General features: G+C 49.5%; 1 protein-coding gene and 1 pseudogene across 1 annotated transcript in view; one reads left to right on the top strand and one right to left on the bottom strand.

Annotated features, from left to right (window-relative positions):
* Positions 1–18792, bottom strand: part of GYPC (glycophorin C (Gerbich blood group)) — a 42942-nt gene that overhangs the window by 10531 nt on the left and 13619 nt on the right. The window lies entirely within an intron of this gene.
* LOC118012563 lies at positions 15915–16185 on the top strand (annotated as a pseudogene).

Below are 18792 nucleotides of genomic sequence, written 5' to 3'. Positions count from 1 at the left end.
TCTTCAAAGCCTCAGACTATAAGGTCCACAAAGTTCCCTCTAACTCCCCCCACCTGCCTGCCCCGCCCCACACCCCATGGGGTGTCTGCATGCCTCTGCAGTGTTCCCCACAAAAGCCACAATGAGTCGTCACTGGACAGTGGGACTATGGCTGTACTTTCTCAAAGATCTGAGTCCTGTGTTCACATACCCTTTGCCCGACTTGGTAGACATTTTCCCTTCCAATAAAGAGGTGCACACTGGGGAAAACTGCAAGTGCATTCAATGACCCCAGCTCATCTTGCCTTTTCCCTGGGCTGCAGATGTGGATGGGGGAGTTCCAGATGTGGCTTGAGCCCCAAAGTCCTCACAGACACCCTTGTTTCTGCAGGTGGAAACAAAGGCAAGCTCCAGCCCTCTCAGGGAATGAGTCAGAGCCTGGATATGAGAAATCCTGCAGCTGCTAGACCACAGGTTTTGCTCGTGTCTGAAGGAGTGAGATCCAGAGCAAGGGGCAGTCCTGCAGTGTGCCCGAGCTCCTGCCTAGACCAACCTGGACTGTCCTGGGGAGTTCTGTGGCCTTTCTAACCTCAGCTTCCTCACATGTGAAATGTGATGGCACAGCTACATAGATCCTGCAAAGCTTCTTCATAGAAGCTGCATAGCTTCTCTCGAGTCACTGTGGGTGTTCTACTCAGCTGGCCTTGCAAGGCTCCCTGGATTTGAGTACTTTCCTAAAGACACTGGAAGGGTCCCTCTCACTTCCTAGACTGGTTGAGAGTCCTCTGGGCAGGATTCTTTGAAGGGAGGCCTCGGTTGTCCCTCTAATTTCAGTCTCAGGGGAAGGGACCTTATAATGGAAATGCATAGACTCAGTTTCCCCTCTTGGCCTCCTCTTTCCTCCATCTCTTCTTTTTTTCCTTATCCCCGTGGCCATCTTCCGTCACTTCATGTTCATCCATATCTCTTGCTTCTCTTTTTCAAGTACAGCGAATCTTCCATCAGTGATATAACCCCTACATTTTTGGAGTCTGTATTTATTCTTGTACTTATAAAGAAGTAGTGGGGTTTAGCGTCTGGAAGCAATGACTTCTAGTTTGACTTGCAGAGAGGTACACTTAGCTGTGTGGGTGTCAGAAAGCTCAATCGGGGAAGATCCTTGTAGTCCCTGAAAGCCAACCATTGTAACCTCAGGAGAGTTGGGATTGCACCTCAAGGTCACAGAATGTCTCGTCTTTCAAAATGTCTGTGGGGAGGGTGTTGGGGGAGTTAATATCATCTATTGTGGACATTGTAGTGAGCATGTACTTATCAGTTGATGGGTTCCCAGCAGCTTTGGGTTGGAAATGACCTTGAATGCTCATCCTGGTCACCACCATCTGGTTCTTCCTTTGCTCGACAGCCTCCCTAACCACAGCGCCTACACTGCATCCACAGCTTCCCAGGGTTACCAACCCAGCCCGGGATTCCTCCCCTTTCCATGCAAGCTGGTGGTGCCCTGGCCCCAGGACACAGCCTTCCATCTGGCCTTGTCTTGTTACCTGATCTGTCCAGGAGGGCTCTGTGAGCTGGCGTGGGGCTGCCACCATGACTTCACATTATTTTTCAGGGGAAATGAGATACATATGGACTATGGCAATGCTTTGTTAGCAAGTTTGCACATTCTCTCACCCAGTTAAGCACATGGATATTCAAAGCAACTACTCAGTCACAATGTAATTTTCATTCTGGTCTCCTATAGGTAATGTCTGCTGCGGGGAGGCCCTGAGTTGAGGTGTAGGAGAGGTAGGCGGGGGAAACGATGGGGCCCTACAATGGGGACATAGCTTCTGTCCTCCCTCTGCGCTGCCAGAACATGCTCTGTGTAGCTGCTCTTCGCCAGGGACTGCCTTGTGGGCCGATTCTATAACTTTTCAGTCCCTTCTGGGGGAGTCCAGTCTACAACAAAAGCTTTGGTCTCATACCCATTTTAAAGCTCCTAAGTGAAATAAGTTAGTCCTAGAAGCATAGATGCTGCATAATTCCACTTATATGAGCGATCTAAAATAGTCAAATTCACAGAATCCAAGCGTGGAATGGCAGTTGCTAGGGGCTGGGGGTAAATGGGGACTTGATAATCAATGAACATAGTTTCAGAAAAGGAAGGTGGAAAACTCCAGAGCTGTGTCATACGGCATTGTGCCCACAGTCAACTGTATGGTACCCTGGAACATTTGTTAAGCGGGTAGAACCCATGGTAAGTGTTCATACCACAATGAGATAAAATGGTTTTTAAAAAGCTCCCACTTGTGCTCAGCCTGCCCAGCAGGGGAAAGGGGGCCTGGCCTGTTCTCCTTAATTCCCATCAGTTCTGAGTTCAGCCCCTCCAGAGCTGAGGTGGGAAGAAGATGCCAGGCCAGAGGGAACCATCTTTCTACCTAATGGGCAACACCTGTTGTTTGGTCTTGGTGGGGGAGCCCTGGACTGGGCAGGCTCTTTCTGAGGGCAGAGTGATGGCTTCTGGGAAGAGTTGAGGCAGGTGTGTCCACGTTGCACTGCCCCTGATCCCGGTGGGCCTTGGGCTGACTGACCCCTCAGCAGACCCCTGTCCAGACTGGATGATGCTCTTGTGAGTGGGCTGCTTTGAAGACGGTTCACACCCAGCTCCCCTGGGCCTGGTCCTGCAGAGTCTGTGGCACCAGCCCTGTGTGCTCTGGGGGCTCTCTCGGGTCCTCCTCACTTGGCCAGAGGTAGAGAGATGCTGAAAGCCGCTTAGAGAGACAAGGATGATGCAGTGCTGTATTCTCCCACAACTGCCCTCAGGGATGCTCTGGGAGGCTATCTAGCCTCTCTGAGACCACAGCTGGGTGACCGTGCTTGCCCGAGTGTGGACTCCACTTAGGATGTGTCTGGTGTCTGTTTAGAATGTAAGCGTGCTTGCTGTTCCCTTTCCTCAGCTTTGAGTCTTCATGGAAATTCCTGTATTATACCACACACACACGAGTGCACAGGCATACACACACGCACACATACACCCAGCCTCCCGGGACCTGCAGCCCTGTAGGGCTCCTCCTTGGCCTGATGCAGTGGCGTCTCTAACGTCACGGGCCCTACCACTGATGGGTGGCTTGTGAGCTTCCCAGCTATGTGACTGTTCTAGCCCAAGGTCAAGCACATGGATGGCAAGCAAGATCCACGACGGGAAAGATAATTCTGTAAGGAGCAGCTGTGCTTCTCGATGAGGTGTGAGGCTCAGAATGACAGTGCTCACCCAGGAAGTAGGCCAGTGATACTCTCTCCAATCCTGATTTCAGGCATGGGGACGTAGGGAAGACCTGATCTCTTCAGCTTAGGAAAGAACAGAGGCTGGTGTTACAAAGCCTCTGGCTGTAGTGACCCTGGGCATCTGGCTGCCTCTGAAGCTTTTCTCAAGACAAGGTCACCTTCCCAGACTTCCCCAAACCCCCATGGGTCCATGTGGCCTTCATATGCTCTCCCTTTCACACCCTGAGGCCTGGGCCAGCCACCCCTCTGGCCTCCACATTGTCCGCTTCCCCAGGGATCCTGATTGCCTGAGGCTCTCTTTTCCTACTTGAAACCCTTTTTTCCTGATGTGGATGATGATGTCATTGTCACCATTTTGGGGGCTCATTTTACAATTGCATGTGTTGTTCCCGTTTCTCACAGGAATCATTGAGGTGATGTTATAATGTCTATCACTTTACAGTCGAGGAAACTGAGGCTCAGAGAGGTTGGGTAACTTGCCTGAGTTCACACAGTGGATGGATAAGCTGTGGGATTGAAATCTAGGTCCGTCTAATTCCAAAGCTCATTCCAGAATCATTCATCCAGCAAAAGTCTCTGAATGGCTACTGTGTTCCTCTTTTAGAGCCTGCGGATCTCACAGTGCACAGCACAAAGCCCTGTCTTCAGGGTCTTCCATTCTAGAGGAGGGAGCAGCCAAAAGCTCATGAAAAATGTGGATCCAGGTGGCGATAGATGCTATGAGACAGAAAGAAAGGAGAAGAGAGAGAGTGATCAGGGAGGCCTTTCAGAGGAAGTGCTTTTGGGCGGTGCTAGAGACTGAATGTTTGTGTTCTCCCAAAATTCATATGTTGAAAGCCCTCCCTGGGATGGTATTAGGAGGTGGGGCCTTTGGGAGGTGGAGCCCTCACGAATGGGGTTAATGCCTTTATAAAAAGACCCCGGGAGCTCCTTCACCCCTCCCACCACGTGAGGATCTAGAGAGAAGATGGGCATCTACAAACGGGGAAGCAGGCTCCCACCAGATATAGGATCTGTCAGTGCCTTCCAGCCTCCAGAACACTATGTAAACATCTGCTATTGAAGTCTTCCAGGCCACAGCGCAGTACTCTGTGGGAGCAGCCCGAGCTGATTCATACAGGGTGAAGCAGGGAGAGAATGGGCCTTGCTCATTCTGAATCTGAAAGAGGAGTGTTCCAGCTGGACATTGGCCAGTGTGAAGGCCGGGGCAGGCAGGCTTGGGGAGCTCTGGGCTGAGCCAGAGACCGGGGGGCTAGAAGGTGCGGCCCTCGACCGTAGAAGGAAGTATGGGGTGGGAAGAAGCCAGGGAGGGTCTCCCACGGGGCTGTTCGGGTTGTTTTATCTGAGCAGCGCCGCCACGGCTGCCGTGCTGAGGACAGACGTGGGGGTGAGGCTGGGAGCCACTACGGCCGTGGCCCAGGCAGGTGCTTAGGCCTGCACAGTGGTGGCGCTGCTGAGGAAGAACGGAGGTATTTTAGACATGTCTGGAATTGGGGTCCATGGGACTTGCTGTTGGATTAGATGTAGGGTGAGCAAATTAAAAAAAAAAAATAAGAAAAAAGAAAACAGAGAGGAGGAAGAGTCAAGGTTTTGGTCTGAGCGGGAAGGCTGGGTTCACCAGGGCGGGGGGATCAGTGTGACTGGGGGGGGGGGATGCTATGCCCAGAGAGCCTTCAAGTCACCGTACACAGGGCCTGGGGCTTGGGGGACAAATAAGGGCTGGAGACCCAGCTGGGGCCTCCAGGGTCTCAATGGCATTGACAGCCTAGGGCAGGAAAAAGAGTAAGAGCTGAGTCAGTGGTCTTCCATAGAGCATCCTGGAAGGGAGAAGGCAGAGGACCAGGAGGAAAGCAGGGAGCACTGTGTCAGGAAGATCTCAGCTTTCCCTTTGCCGCTGTCCATGGGCTGCGTGTGTGCTAGACCCATCTCTTACTAACCTCTGCTGAGATCCTCTCCTCTCCCCTGCATCACTGAATCAGTTCCCTCCACCAGATCACCTCTGGCAACATGACCATCCCCAAGCTTAAGAAAAGGAAAACCTCCTCTGATATCCTGTCTCCCTCTTGCTCCTGGCCCCTTTCTCGTGCCCTTCACAGCAAAGCTCCACTAAAACATTTCTATAAGTGCTTTTGGTGGTTGAAGTGCTTCTTTTTCTTTTTTTCCAGTGAGATAAACTGAAACGGAGCCTTCTACAGAATGTGGGAGGCTTGGAGAGAGTGGAGGCAGGGAAAGGTGGTGGTTTGCTGGACAGCGCACTCAGGCTGTGGTCATGGCGCTGAGGTGGGTCTGGTCAGTGTGAGCGTGTGTGAGTGTGAGTGTGCAAGCGTGTGTTTGTGTGTGAGTGAGTGGGGTGTGCTTGCAGCCATGGCCATGTTTGGGTGCAGGCGTGCAGCACGGAGCAGTTGGATGTATCTAGACTGAGCCAACAGGATAGAATGAGAAAAGACAAAGAGAGAATTCAACCCAAACCAGCTTGGGTGATACCAGTAGACGAATAGCTCAGAGGTCTTGTCCTCCTGGAGTTCACGTTCTAGGGAGGAAACACAGATGATGCAAAGGAGAAATAAATAAGCTCTGTAGTGTGCTAGATGGTGCTAAGAGAAAAAATGAAGCAGAAAAGAGGATGGGTCTCAGGGTGGGGGCTGCAAGTTTAAACAGTGCAGCCTGGAGGGCATCAGGAAGAAGGTGGCATGTGGCTGGGGCCTGAACCAGGCAATGGGGGGAGGATGAGGGTATCTGGGGAACAGTGTTGCACACAGAGGGAGCAGCAAGTGCAAAGGCACCAAGGTGGGAGCAGCTCTGCATATTTCAGGACCAGTCAGAAGGCCGGTGTGGCCGTAATGAAATGAATTGTAGAAGACAGGGTTGGAGCATGAACTGGGGTTAGACCACGTAGGGCTTTGAGAGCCCTGTATGGGCATCAGCACTTACCCTGAGGTAGATGGGAGCCATGGGAGGATTCTGAGCAAAGGAGTGGCAGGAACTGAGATGTTGACAGGATTACACTATGCAGGGGAAGGGGATCATGGTGGGGATGGTGGCTTGGACTCTAGTGGGAGAGGTGAGAAGTGGTGGGCTTGAACATACTTTCTAGTGATTACTGGTAGGAGTTGAGGACATACAACAAAGGACCACAGTGATGGGCTGCAGAATCTGAGCTGCAGAAGGGAGGAGGTGAAAAAGGAAGGGAAGTGGCCAGGCTGCAGAGGCAAGGGCACCCCTGGGCTGAGGAACTGCCTGAGTGGACATGGGCATGAGCTAGGAGTGCTGGGGGCCCTTGGAAGGCAGGTTGACTGAAATGGAGACTGGGGTCACTCGTAGCGTCCCCTGCCAGTGAGTGACCATAGGAGCTGGTGGCTGATGTGAATTGCAGTTGAGGCAAGTCCCCTGTGTGTGTGCACAGCATTAAGAATGACGGTGGCCATATGACCCAGCAATTGCACTACTGGGTATTTACCCCAAAGATACAAAAGTAGGGATCCGAAGGGGTACATGCACCCCGATGTTTATAGCAGCAATGTCCACAATAGCCAAACTGTGGAAAGAGCCAAGATGTCCATCGACAGATGAATGGATAAAGAAGATGTGGTATATATATACAATGGAATATTATGCAGCCATCAAAAGGAATGAGATCTTGCCATTTGCAACGACGTGGATGGAACTGGAGGGTATTACGTTGAGTGAAATAAGTCAAACAGAGAAAGACATGTATCATATGATCTCACTGATATGAGGAATTCTTAATCGCAGGAAACAAACTGAGTGTTGTTGGAGTGGGGTGGGGTGGGAGGGATGGGGTGACTGGGTAATAGACACTGGGGAGGGTATGTGCTCTGGTAAGCACTGTGAATTGTGCAAGACTGTTGAATCTCAGATCTGTACCTCTGAAACAAATAATGCAATATATGTTAAGAAAAAAAAAGAAGAAGAAGAAGGTAGCCGGAGGGGAAGAATGAAGCGGGGGAAATCGGAGGGGTAGACGAACCATGAGAGACGATGGACTCTGAAAAACAAACAGGGTTCTAGAGGGGAGGGGGATGGGAGGATGGGTTAGCCTGGTGATGGGCATTGAGGAGGGCACATTCTGCATGGAGCACTGGGTGTTATGCACAAACAATGAATCATGGAACACTTCATCTAAAACTAATGATGTAATGTATGGGGATTAACATAAGAATAAAAAAAAAAGAAGAAAAAAAAAGTATTTAAGCCATAAAAAAAAAAAAAAAAAAAAAAAGAATGACGGTGGCCGTGTGTGAGAGAGGCAGCAGAGGCAATGGCCTCAGCCCAGAGAACAGGATGTGGGCTTTTTAGCAGGAAGGGGCTCTGAGGGTGAAACGGGTAGCAGTGCCTTGCAAGTAGCTTCTGTCTCCACACTCTGCCCTGTGGTGCAAGAACGTGGGGGAGAAAATCAGCATCCTCAGGGAGCCAGGCTGATCCTCCCCCATGGGAGAAGAGGCTGAGGGGAGGGGACTTGGTGAGGCGGTCAGGGGCTTAGGGACAGAGATGCCAGGCAGCGCTGAGGGCCTGGTCAGCGGGGGAAGCACTGAGCCACAGGAGAGAGGGCTGGGGCACGTGTGTCCTTGGTGTCTGTGTGTGGGAGGCCCGGGGCACTCTCAAAGTTGTCTGTGTGTGTCTCTCTCTTCCGTCCAGCCGCTCTTCTCTCCCCGGTCATTCAGTCCCCAGAGGTACCTTCTGATGATTCAAAGGCTAAAGTCAGTGGCATCTAGGCCACAAGGGGCCTGAGAAGCTGAGACGTCTGTCCCTTCCCTCTGATTGATGTTGGGTGCAGGCCTCTGTGTCTGGCCAGATGCTTGTTGGTTCTTCTGCTGATCTAGTCCAAGTTCCACTGCCTGACATTTCAGAACTTCTGGATGCCTACAGCCCTTATTTCAGGTACAAATCCTCTCAATTTGCCTTTTATCCTTGCTTTTCATGTTTCAGCCTCCTGGCTGGAAGGAAGCTCCTGGGAGGCTTGAGCATGCACCATGCCATCTCAACTCTGGGCCTTTGCAAACTCCTGTTCTGCCAACAAGTTTAGATCATGTCACCTCCTCTGGGAGGCCTTCCCTGACTTCTGCAAAAGGCCTATGTGCTCCTTCCTCTATTCCTGCAGGAGGCAGCCAGTTTTCTCATAAATATTTTAGGCTTTACATAGACCACATGTGGTCTCTGTTCATATTCTTCTTTGTTTTATTTGTTGGTTTATTTGTTTTTTTTTAACAGTATTTTAAAAATGTAAAAACCATGACTCTATCAAAACAGGCCAGAGGCTGGGTTTAGCCTGAAGGCTGCAGTTTGCTGAACAACTTGTTCAAATCACCATTAACATGCTTTGCAGTTGTCTGTCTCTGCACTGATTTTTAACTACTAGAGGGCAAGGACTGTATTTTATATACCTCAACATCTGACACAATGCTACGTGAACAAATAAGTGATGTTGCATAAAATATCCTCTGACATGTCCCAGCTGACTCTTTTATCATTTCTCTGCACACCTGCCTCTCACATGTTAAATAAATAACCTCCTTAAGAGTCTCCAAGTCAGCCATTAAACAGTCCTTCCACAGATGCACCCTAAGCTTTCAATGATATTAATGGATGTCATTTATTAAGCTCCTGGTATGTAGCAGGCAAGTGTGGAGTCCTGGGGACACAGAAGTGAAGCCAACCGACTCTGGGTATGTGTGTGTGTGTGTGTGTGCATGTGCTCACACAAGTAACTCAAGTACCGATCACTCGGTCTCTGCACAGCCCAGGGTCACACTGACGTGCCCTCTATGATCCCAGCTGGATCACATGCACTAATCCTTACCACTTCTCTGGAGGACTTAATTCACTTAAAAAATCATATAATTGCATTTTCAGCATAATTAGGTACCTAATTACATGACTAAATGTCCTCGATCAGGCTGCATGTGTAAATAATGATGATTTAGTTAGCCATGCTTTGTTATTGGCTTTCCAGAAGGCCCATCAGTTGGCGAACAGGATGTGGAAAAGTGTTTTTCTCCTTCCTTCACTGGGTTTGAGAGACAGGAGCGGCAGAGCCCTTTCCTGTTGGGAGAGGAGCAGGGTGGGGAGAACAGGAGGTGGAGGGGACTCCTACTGCCTGGGGATCTTGGTTCAAAGCCTCAGGTAGTGCCTGTCAGATAAGGGCATGAGTGCCCACATTCTAAAGACAGACAAGACCACTTTCCCCCAAGATGTGCTAAGGGAGGCCAAAGTGGCCCTGAGATAGCTGGACCTCCAGATTATAACCAGAAGGGTAGGACTGTGGTGGGGATTCTGGAAGGAAGGAAAGCCACAGGAGTAGGAGGCATGCATGGCTCCTCTTTTTTCCCTGGAATATTTCTCCTCCTCCCAAGCCAGTGAGGGCACCCACACCAAGGGATAAGGCTTTCTCCCCTCCCTGGGCTGAGGTGTGCTAAGGTTCACTGTTCTTACACATGCAGTGGATCATGAAAGAACCTACCTCAGAGGGCAGCTGTGAGGATAACATGAGATGATGTATATAGATGGTGCAGTATGATTTTATATGCAATACTTGTTAGCTAGCATTGTGAATGATACTTCTGGGGTTTGTTTTTTAAGCTGGACTAATGTTTGAAAGGGAGGGTATATTTTGACCTCTATATTGGGAGTGTATTGCTTGGGGCAGTGATGAAGAGAAGGGCAAATGCACATCAACACACTGCTCTACAGAAATCATCTTAAAGTGATTGAAGGGGGCATTGTGATGCACAGCACAGGGAGTGTGGATTGTGGTGCCAGAGAGGTATGGCTATAGGTCCTGGCTCCTGAGTCCCACCTGCATGTGACCTTCTCTAATGCTCAGCTAACTCACCAATACAGAAGGATGCACCTGCATGGCTCCAAGAGAGGCAATGCCCAACACATGCAAGCTCTTCTTATCATTCCCACTTATTTGAGCATAGCTCCTGCACATTTGTGTGTACGTACATATGGCTCCTAGATGCAGGGCCCCTATGGGGGAAGCAGAGGGGGACAGTGCTTGTGACCTAAGGGGTAGGGAATGCTTGTTTATCTCCTGGGATAGTTGTTTTCCAGATGCTTCCCACTCTGCTATTAGCCTTCCTTTGTCCTCTGGGTATCAGGGCAGGAAAAGGGCTTTAAGAAGTCACCAATTCACCTCATTTTGCATCCAGCACCAGAGCCAGGAAGCTGGCTGCCTCCAGTCAAGCCCCTGTGCTGTCTTTGTGCTTGGGGAGGAAAAGCTATTTCTCTTCACTGCACCCACCCCACCACCCCTCCACCGCATCCTCCCACTGTATTTTTGGCTGATGAAGATGCTCTATAATACATCTCAATCCATCACCCTGGCACACTCCTGTTCTGTCTTCCCAGCCCCCCGTTCAGATCTTGTGATTTATATTTCCCTAACATTAATCTTTTAAAAGCAAAGAAGCTATAAACACATACATAACTCTTCCTCCTGTCAGTTGAAATCCCATGACACAAATCAACTGCCATCTAAATTAAATGTTTCTTTCACAGAAAGTGATAAATGCCCTGGAGACCAATCAAGAAAGCCAACAAACTTAGACTTTGTTTCACTTTGGAATTTTGCAGGTAGGTTAAAGTCCAATAACTGGTTATATTTCATGACCAACAGGAGTGGTGAATTGGATGTTTTAATACAGCTGATATGGACAGGAGACTTTATGCATCTTTCCTCATCAGGGATCTTAGCATATCAAATGCAGGGTTGAAATCTAACACATAATCTTAGGGGAAAAGGGTAAGTGCAGACACAATGTACTATTCTGTCAGACTGATCTATTACTTTCTTAAGCAAACCATGTAACAGAGTGAAAACAGAGTTACCAAAAGACACATCAGCCTGTTATAGAGTTGGATCTGTTTGACTAGTTAGGATTAGGACTCCCAGATGTGCCAGATGGTCTAAGAGCAGATTTCAAATAATTTTATTCTGTTTAGCAGGGATGGTTTCATATTTTGAAAAATGCAATTTTTAATTCTATATCTTTCAAATATCTATTTTGGGGGGAAATATAGAAGTTATGTTTTTAGGAGAAGGAAGGAGATATATGAATGGCTAAATCCAGTACATATCTTGGGTTTACTTTCCTCTCTTCCTTTTCCATGTCTTATTGCTTCTTCCACCAACACTACCACATTCAATATCATTAATAAACTTCATTATTCACCTCATTATGGGAAGAAGAGAGTCCTTTTTTTTTTTTTTTTTTTTTGAGAGAGAGAGAGAGCAGAGAGCATGAGAGGTGGTGGAGGGGCAGAGAGAGAGAGAGAGAGAGAGAGAGAGAGAATGATGGAGCCTGATGCTGGGCTCGATCTCAGGACCCTGAGATCATAACCTGAGCTGCAATCAAGAGTTGGATGCTTAACCACCTGAACCACTCAGGTGTCCCAGGAAGTAGAGAATCTTAAAGGTCAGGTAAAGAAACTACATCTTGTATTGTAGGACATGAATAGGTGAGAGATTATGGAAAAGGAGATTCTCTAGAAATTCTGAAGTAGTACAGGGATGGAGAGGAGAGCCTTTTCTCGTCCAAGTTTAGAAGAGCACTTGGAAGCCACTGAGAAAGGATCAGCATGACACAATGAGAAACTAACAAGACTGAGAGTAGTGGACATGAGCAGAGAGATATAGGTGTGAGGTGGGGGGTCCAGCAAGTCACACTTGACAAGGCTGGGAGTCTTGAGGGTTAGAGAGTTTGAAGTTCTGACAGGAGTGTGATTAGAAGTTAAGTGAAGGAGATGGTGTGATAGAAGAGGTAGGAGGGCTATGAACAATTATTTATTATTTTGTATTAAAATATATACAGTTAATGAATAACTTCCATAATTATACCATAATTATATTGTAATTATGTAAAATAAATTATTACAAAATAAATACATCACTTAAAGTATTAAATACTAGGATGTGTTTCAGATTTTCAAATTTACATAAAAAATAGGTTTTTAACGATTGTGGGAGGCATCCATGTATGGATGGGATGAATGAGTAAGAAGGGGATCTTTTTTTTTTTTATTTGACAGAGAGAGAGAGAGGGAACACAAGCAGGGGGAGTGGGAGAGGGAGAAGCAGGCTTCCTGCCGAGCAGGGAGCCTGATGCGGGGCTCGATCCCAGGACCCTGGGATCATGACCTGAGCCGAAGGCAGATGCTTAACGACTGAGCCACCCAGGAGCCCCGAGTAAGAAGGGGATCTTGACAATGCTTGAAATAAGGATGCTTTTTAAGACTAGGAGTGCTCCATTTATCCAGAGGGCTTTGCACCCAGGCACCTTGCCTGGGGGTTGAGGCACTGAGTATGGGGTTCCTGCCTCAAAGCAGGAGCCTCTTGTTTGTGGTTCTCAACTCTGGCTGCACATCAGAATCACATGGGACCCTTTAAAAAACACCCATGCCCAGGTCCCATCCTCCTAGGGTTGCCAAAAAAAATGCAGACCACCAGTTAAATTTGAATTTAGATAAACAACAACAAATTTCTTGGTATAAGTATGTCCCAAATATTGCAAGACAGCTCCATAGACTGTTCGGTTCTTTGTCAGCTCACCAGATAGATTGGGAGTTTTCTAAGGGGGATACACCTTGGGGAGAACCCTAGGATCTCCTGGGCACCAGCGCAGAGCCACAGGCACAAGCTAGCCTGAATTCTCACATTATCTCACATGTTCACAACCTTCCTGCTTGTCCTACGTGAGCCCATTGTACGTCACAAGGATTCTAATTCTATTTCACACCTCTAGGCTTTGGCTCATGCTGTTCCCTCTGCCTGAAATGTCCACTCCACCTGGCCTACCTGGGGAACGAATGTCTACACATCAAGGAGGATGTCTGTCCTGACCTCCCAGTGGAAGTGACCTCCTGTTACTATGGTCAGACTCACCAAGTATGTCAAAACAATTCTGGGGGTGCAGGGAGGGCCATGGCATCTTCATCTCGGTATCCTGGCATTTTACAAGGTGGCTTGCACATAGTAAGTCAGTGGTTATCAAAAGCTTACTGAGGGAAAGGTCTTCTCAGTGGCCCAGATTGAAATGCAGCACTCACTGCCATGTCCACTTCCCCCAAAACTCTCTAGCATCCCCTTCTCCATCAACCCTCCTTGCCAAACCTTTACCTCAATTGCTCCTCATGGGGTCCGGCTGCCTGTGGCCACCAGAAGTCTATTTGGTGCTTAGGAATGGAAAGACAGTTCCTGGGTCTCACTGCCCCTGTTTCTGAGGGGATGGGCCCTGGGGACAGGTCTGAGAAAGCAGCTGGTGAGCGGCTGGGCCCAGACCCACTTTATCAGTCCCAGGCCCACCAGGTCGGGCACCGGATCTCCCTGCAGCTGCCTGATAAGAGGCTCAGCTCTGCTTTCTTACCGCCTAGAGCCTTATCAGAGGCAGGCCTGGGTGAAGGTTCCATTGCCCTCAGTGTGAATGAAAGGGAGGAAAAAAGGCCCTCAGAAGAAATATGATGTCCTTGCGCTCAGACACAGTCAAGCTGGCTGCCTGCCTGTGAGTCCGAGCCCTACTGGTACAGATGGAGAGGGGCTCCGGCCAAGGCACCACAGGCTTCCCTATGCAAGAGTGAGTGGGGACCCTCATGCACACTGGGTCTGAAGCTTACAGAGACCTGAGCTCAGTGAGGGTGGGTACTGCCTTTCAGATCTCCGGACTTGGGTGTCTGTGTGTGTGTGTGCGCGCGCACGTGTGTTGGGGAGAGCAGGCAATGCTTAAGCTTGAAGCATTTGTTTCCTTAGAACTGTGGCACAAAGTGCTTGGTGTCCTAGAGAGGAGCATACTGCCTGCCTGCCCATGAGCCTGGAGAGTTGCAAAGGTTATGGGATCAAGTTACACCTGAATCCTAGTGCTGGCTTGACCAGGTGCTATCAGTGTGCCCTTGAGACAGACTTTACATCTTTTCCAGGAACATTCAGGTTACTGTGTTGTGTGAGGACCCCAGGCTTCTCTTCTAAGCAGGTGTGTAACGGCACTGTCCTTCCTGATGCGCACATGAACAGCTCGCCCTGGCACCCCGGTACAGAGAGCATTGGATAAATGCTAATGCTCTCTCCACCCCTCCACCCTCCGCTGTACCAGGCTGGGCAAGGACAGAGTGAGATCGGAAGTGTGAGCGGCTTTGCTATGTGCCGGTAATTCCAAGCACCAACAGTTGCCCCAGGGGCCTGATTTCCAACAGGGTCCTCAGGTGAAGATGAAAAGTCGGTCACTTCCGTAGAAGCCGGATTCTCGTGCTGGGATCATATTATCTGAGGGGAGGAGGCACACAGGACAAACTCCTGTGTCTATATTTAAGCGGCTTTGGTCACTTAACTGAACTGCTGTCTGGACTGCTTATCAGACTAAACAGAAAAGTGTGCAGATATAAAGCAGGTGCAAATAACCTCTCAACATCTTTCCCATTCTTACGAACCTGACTGCTAGTGCGACTTGCCTGGGCAGGGGAAGTTGTATTAATTTCTATCTTGCACATGGGTGGTGGGGATGGTGGGGGGAGAGCCTGAGGTGGTGGAATCTTGGGCTCTAATCTGAGCTGTCTGAGCCTGAGCTGGTCTCTTCAGTTCTCTGATTTCCAGGAGAAGGAGTTTGCATTCCTGGGCTCTACTTTCATTCTGCCAGGGAAGACTGGGTGAGGCTGAACATGGTACGGGGACCTTCTTCTCCAGCAAGGTGGCAGCTTGGACCCCAGAAGCAGCAGGATGGACCACCCTTGTCCACACCCTTTAACAGTTCTCTCTTCACCCTCTTCTAGGCCAGACCATCCACCTCAGGGGAGAAGGTTGCTGCTCTGTGCTCTATGCTGGGTTGGTACCCCCAGGGTTTCCATGGACCCAGAGCTGCCTGTGAGGGGCTGATCCACATCCTTTTGCTCCAAGCTGCTCCATCAGGGGCCTGAGTGCCCTGTGAACTGCAGGTGCATGGGGCCCCGGGCCCTACACTCATACTCAGTCCTTGCAGAAAACCTTCAGACCCAGAAGGTGCAACCAGCAATTTCAGAGAGGCTTCTGGAAGCTGGCCTCTGTGTGCACTCAACTAAGGCATCTCTCAGGACAGCTGAGGACAAATGGGGGTCTTGGTACTACAGTACCCCCCTGTCTCCCATCTTCCTGTGTTTCAGGCACTCCTCAGGAGGTCCCTACCTTCTTCTCCCCTCCCACGCACTCTCACCACATGCCATGGCTCATCCAGGGCCTCGCTCTTAGTCTTTTGCTGGAGCATTAGCTGAGATGCTCAAGGGCTCCTCTATCAGGGTCAGAAGCATTCTAGTAGGAGGTTTGGAGACCCCAAAATTTGGGAGGATAGTGGAATTCCAGCTGCTACAACAGGTGCTGGGAGAGTCCCATTGTCTCTCTGCCACCTCCCCTGTCGGTCTTCATCTCCTTCTTACCACTTCCCACCCTCCTCCCCCAGTCACACTGCCTCCTGGCTGTTCCTTGATCAGGCCAGGCCTCCTTCTACCTCAGGGCCTTTGCACTTGCTATGCTCTCTACCTATTATGTCCTCTCTCAGATATTCCTGTTTGACTCCCTGGCTTCCTTTAGGTCTTTCTCAAACATCATCTCTCCCAGTGAAGACTTCTCTGGCCATGCTCTTTAAAATGGTACCTCCCTTGTCTCTCTGGGCTCAGACCTAGTTTGTGGTGACATGGCTAAACGCACCAAGAAGGTCTGAATCGTGGGTAAATATGGGAGCCGTTATGGTGCTTCCTCAGGAAAATGGTGGAGAAGACTGAACTAAGCCAGCATGCCAAGTACACTTGCTCCTTCTATGGAAAAACCAAGATGAAAAGACGAGCTGTGGGGATCTGGCATTGTGGCTCCTGCATGAAAACCGTAGCCAGTGGCACCTAGACCTACACCACCACTTCTGCCGTCACAGAAGTGACAGAATACTGAAGGAGTTGAAAGACCAGTAGAAGCTCCACCATTTGAAACATTGCTATCCAATAATAAATGAATTCATTTATGTAACAAAACAAAACAAAAAAATTAAATAAAATGATACGTCCCTCATCCCTGGCCTTCCTTATCTCCCTTCTTGATTTGATTGTCTTCTCTAGCACTTGGCACTGTCTGATGTACTGAGCATTATGCCCATGTGTCTAGTGTCTATCTGTCCAAGCCCCATAGAATATAAGCTCCCTTTTGTGATTACTGCTAGTTTGTTCACTGTCATATCCCTAGAACCTCACACAGTTGGTCCTCAATACATGGCCATGGAATGTGATTCCTGGCCTACCAGCTAACTGGTGTCGGTGGTGTAGGCAAAGAACATGGGTGTAGACTCAGGGACACTAAGGTTGAACTTGGATCCACCATTTTATAACTGGTCGAATGCGAAAACACTCCTGAGTATCCAGCTCCAAATCTGAAAAGAGAGGTGATAACCTCCCGAGGGGGTGAGAGGTTTCAATAAGGTCTGGGACAATGCACCTGGCCCAACCCCTGCCATGTGGAGAGTTATCCCTCTTCTTTGCCTGGGCTGTGGATGAGAAGCACTGTTTTCTGAACTTGGGAAGTGAGCTGGCTGGCCCCGCAGCTACAGATCCCAGACGGAGCCTGTCTTATGTGTTGCCTTTCCTCCCACCCCTGTCAGGGTGAGGTGAGAATTTTCTGCAGGGCAGCAGCAGAGCCCCGAGTGCCTGTATTGACAGAGGGGTGACTGGAGGACAAGAGACAGTGAAGACTGCAAGAGTGGCCCTCTCCTTGGTGGCTTGGGCACTGGCAGATCAAGTTATGGGAACCAAGGCGCTTTGTGTGTCCCCAGCTTGGCCCACGTGGGCCTCCCTGTCTGATGTCTGGTCCTTGACCTTGACTGCAGGTCTTTCTTCCATGGCTTCTTATTCATCAGTGGGGTGGTGGTTTCCCTGGAGAGAGGCAATGGGGCCCAGATGGGCTCTAGTCCTGGAAATTGAGCCATTAGAGATTCCCCTGTTGGTTTAAGTCAGGAGTTGACACACGTTTTTGATAAAGGGCCATGTGGTAAATAGTGTAGGCTTTGAGTGCCATATGGTCTCTTACAAAAAAGCAGTCATAGACAAATGAATGGGAGTAGCTGTGTTCCAATAAAACTTTATTTATAAAAACAGGTGGCAGACTGGATTGGAGCTGTGGGCCTTAGTTTGCAGACCCCTGGTTTAAGTCTCTGTATCACTGAGTCTCTCTCTTCCCACTCAGGCTAATACTTACTATTTGTCCCATGCTAAGCCTGGGCCTTTAAGGTGTCCACAGGGAGGAAGCCATTGAGTGGCCAAGCTGCACCGTGAACCCAGGTCTGTCACACTGAAGGCCTGAATTTTCACCTGCGCAATGCACAGCTGTTCAAATGTAGGCTCGCCGTCCACTGCCGTGGCCACCTTCTACAGATTAAAGAGTCTGGTGGCACATGGGGCTCACTGCATCCTGGACATCCCGTGGGGCGGCGGGTACACAAACATCAGGGACATAGAAACCAAAGGGGGTGAGATCACTATCCTGAGGTTGTCCTCATGGCTTAGTGGTGGAGCCAACAGTAGCTGGCGATGTGGCAAGGAGGGGTGGGGTCCTGCTTCTGAGTTAAACCTTACACAGGGTCAAAGCCATCCGTGCTGGTGAGGGCAGTGGCCTGGGCCTTTCTGACTTGGCTCTGTGTATCTTCTCTGGCCAATTGCACTAATTGTCCAGGCCCTGTCACAGAGGGACTTTTCAGGGAACCCTGAGCCCTTGGGGCATTGGGTCCCAGAACAGGATAAATGGCCAGAGCTGGCTGCATCGTAAGGGCTTGGTGCAGGGAGGCCAGAGGAGGTCTGGGAAGTGTCCTGCTGCAGTCTGAGCATCCCTGAGTGGGGCGTTGTTGGCTCAGAAGGAGATATCATGAACTGAGACAGAGGAGAATGCCACCCTGTGCTCATTCCCTCTTGCAGAGGGCCCTCTCACGGGAGCTCAAAGGAGAACCATGGGGGACCCTGGAGGCAGGAGGCAGGAGGCAGGAGCCAGGGCAGTGAGAGGTCAGCCTTTCATCTGCCCAGACAGTCAGACTTCTGTTCCCACAGCCCCTGGACAAGGAGGGCAAGATAAGGCCAGGAACTCAGATAATTGTGCCTCCAAGGCGGTACAGCTTCAGAGTTGGGTTATCCCAAAACCACCACCCTGGAAACAGAGGGAAGAAAGAACAGTGAAAATAGGCAGGCGGAGACCAAAGCCTCAGGAAATAAATGGCCCAGAAGTGCTCTTGAATGGGAAACACAGCCTCAGGGTTTCTGAACTTTGAAGGAAAACTGTGGATTCTGGTCCCCCTTTGACTGTCCTCCAAAATGGATTTTGACTTTTTCCAGCATTGTTTGTTTTCTCAGTGAGTTACAAATATCATTTCACTAAGATCAAGTGTAGTATCTGTTCTTATCAGTTTTAAAATAGCATGTTCCAAAAGGTCTTTCGGAAGCTCCATGATTCTTAGATAGGAAATGTCCTAGGGGGAATTACCAGAGCCTGATACAAGGAAATGTAGTTAAAAAGTCCATTTGAACCAACTTTCTTTCCCTCCT

This window comes from Mirounga leonina, unplaced genomic scaffold (genome assembly GCF_011800145.1).
Source record: "Mirounga leonina isolate KUSES-001 unplaced genomic scaffold, KU_Mleo_1.0 Mir_151, whole genome shotgun sequence".
Lineage (NCBI taxonomy): Eukaryota > Metazoa > Chordata > Mammalia > Carnivora > Phocidae > Mirounga > Mirounga leonina.
The sequence above is the reverse complement of the archived record's forward strand: the minus strand, read 5'-3'. Positions and strand labels throughout refer to the sequence as shown.